This window comes from Schistocerca cancellata, unplaced genomic scaffold (genome assembly GCF_023864275.1).
Source record: "Schistocerca cancellata isolate TAMUIC-IGC-003103 unplaced genomic scaffold, iqSchCanc2.1 HiC_scaffold_651, whole genome shotgun sequence".
NCBI lineage: Eukaryota > Metazoa > Arthropoda > Insecta > Orthoptera > Acrididae > Schistocerca > Schistocerca cancellata.
Genome location: NW_026046662.1, coordinates 10,001 through 12,500, shown reverse-complemented (window position 1 = coordinate 12,500; position 2,500 = coordinate 10,001).

The following is a 2,500-nucleotide window of genomic DNA, read 5'->3' as shown; positions in this document are numbered from 1 at the left end:
ACACGTCTGCACAACTGCGATACAAACCACCAGCGAGAACCGCTGGGGCGACCGAGCAGCAGACGGCGTCGCGGCGCCGAGTGCCGGGCGGCGGCGCATCCTCAACGCACACAGTCCTCAGTCGGACCAGCACACTGCAGATGTCCACCGCGCTTCGCACCGGGCCCGCGAGGACCCACTTTGGCCGCCCGGCGCCGCGCGCAGGGTGCCCCGGCGCGCAGCTGCGCCGCCTGCCGCGTCCGTCGGCCGGCGCGCCTGCCACTGGGCGCCCCCACCAGCCGGCTGTAGCGCGTGCGCCCACGCACCGCGCGGCCAGCACGCCGGGCGGCCCCCCCTCACCGGCCGGGGACGGTCCCACCCAGCCACCGCCGCGTATCGCTTCACACACAGATTTGCCCTTACTGATTTACCTCCAGCAACAACAACCGCACCACAATGGGTTTACCAGTTGTTCATTTGCGTAACGTCACCAGCAAACGTAGACGTCCATCCCAGTTTGCAAATGCAACGATTATTGCATACCTGTCTGTTAGGTGTCACGACACACTACGTCTGCCCACATACACGCAACAAAATGTGCACGACTAGAGAACACGTGGGAGGTGGCCCCCTACGTATGCGATGTCCATTACGAGACCGACTGTCAACCAGCATCTGTACCATGTCGCAGATGTGGAACGCGGTGCACCATGCTATCACACTGTGTGAGAAGAGACGACTACGTTTGTGAATACACGCGCCACTACATCAACAGACGGCTCATGCTGATCGCCATCCAGGGCGTCCGTTAATCCCACACGTCTCTATGGCGTACCACACTGCAATGTAGCTGTTATGGGGAGACGGCACGTGGCTGAGTGCACAACATTTGGACCGTATGGTTCGCTGTTGTTGGGCGCAGTCGTTGTACGGTCACACATGTGCCACAGCGTATCATGCAGTACATACGGACCTATGTGCAGTACAATGTGAGGGTTAAGCTTACGACATCAGCGGACAGTGGACACAGGCCGTACCACGACGTAGACTGAGCGCTTCGACATGCGAATGCCAGTGAACAGCTGCGAAGGGCATTGAACACGCAAGCACCTGAACGACCAGCGTGCGAAGGCAGGGGGGAGGGTGGGGGCGATGTACATCCTGCAGTCGTCCACATTACAGTGTACAGCGGGAGCATGTAAAAAGTAAGCAACACTTGCGAAGTGTTGAACATGAAACGATACACAAGAGGGTGGGCGGTGCGAGTAGCGAACTATATTCAGAGGGTTGTGGTTAGACAACACTGGATTAATGTAACGTGTCATATGCCAATTACAGAGCAGGTTAAGGCACAACTTGGGTTAGGTTAAGGCACAACGTGGGTTAGGTTAAGGCACAACGTGGGTTAGGTTAAGGCACAACTTGGGTTAGGTTAAGGCACAACGTGGGTTAGGTTAAGGCACAACGTGGGTTAGGTTAAGGCACAACGTGGGTTAGGTTAAGGCACAACGTGGGTTAGGTTAAGGCACAACGTGGGTTAGGTTAAGGCACAACGTGGGTTAGGTTAAGGCACAACGTGGGTTAGGTTAAGGCACAACGTGGGTTAGGTTAAGGCACAACGTGGGTTAGGTTAAGGCACAACGTGGGTTAGGTTAAGGCACAACGTGGGTTAGGTTAAGGCACAACGTGGGTTAGGTTAAGGCACAACGTGGGTTAGGTTAAGGCACAACGTGGGTTAGGTTAAGGCACAACGTGGGTTAGGTTAAGGCACAACGTGGGTTAGGTTAAGGCACAACGTGGGTTAGGTTAAGGCACAACGTGGGTTAGGTTAAGGCACAACGTGGGTTAGGTTAAGGCACAACTTGGGTTAGGTTAAGGCACAACTTGGGTTAGGTTAAGGCACAACTTGGGTTAGGTTAAGGCACAACTTGGGTTAGGTTAAGGCACAACTTGGGTTAGGTTAAGGCACAACTTGGGTTAGGTTAAGGCACAACTTGGGTTAGGTTAAGGCACAACTTGGGTTAGGTTAAGGCACAACTTGGGTTAGGTTAAGGCACAACGTGGGTTAGGTTAAGGCACAACGTGGGTTAGGTTAAGGCACAACGTGGGTTAGGTTAAGGCACAACGTGGGTTAGGTTAAGGCACAACGTGGGTTAGGTTAAGGCACAACGTGGGTTAGGTTAAGGCACAACGTGGGTTAGGTTAAGGCACAACGTGGGTTAGGTTAAGGCACAACGTGGGTTAGGTTAAGGCACAACGTGGGTTAGGTTAAGGCACAACGTGGGTTAGGTTAAGGCACAACGTGGGTTAGGTTAAGGCACAACGTGGGTTAGGTTAAGGCACAACGTGGGTTAGGTTAAGGCACAACGTGGGTTAGGTTAAGGCACAACGTGGGTTAGGTTAAGGCACAACGTGGGTTAGGTTAAGGCACAACGTGGGTTAGGTTAAGGCACAACGTGGGTTAGGTTAAGGCACAACTTGGGTTAGGTTAAGGCACAACGTGGGTTAGGTTAAGGCACAA